The following is a 246-nucleotide window of genomic DNA, read 5'->3' as shown; positions in this document are numbered from 1 at the left end:
CCCTCTTTCCCCGTTCCTTCTTTTGAGGTGCATAATACACACGCTTTAACTTCTATTCAACTACTAGGATTGTTGATGCAACATGGAAAAATTGTTACATCACTTCCATTGTAAAATATCCTCTAAATATTAATTTCAAGATTGTTGTTTCCCTTGTGTTCCAATGTCAACCTGTGAATTTTAAATAAGAAACTTAGTTCTGGAGAATGCAGTCTCCATGCCGAGACTTGGAAGATGGCTCTGGGG

This window comes from Penaeus monodon, chromosome 15 (genome assembly GCF_015228065.2).
Source record: "Penaeus monodon isolate SGIC_2016 chromosome 15, NSTDA_Pmon_1, whole genome shotgun sequence".
Lineage (NCBI taxonomy): Eukaryota > Metazoa > Arthropoda > Malacostraca > Decapoda > Penaeidae > Penaeus > Penaeus monodon.
The sequence above is the reverse complement of the archived record's forward strand: the minus strand, read 5'-3'. Positions refer to the sequence as shown.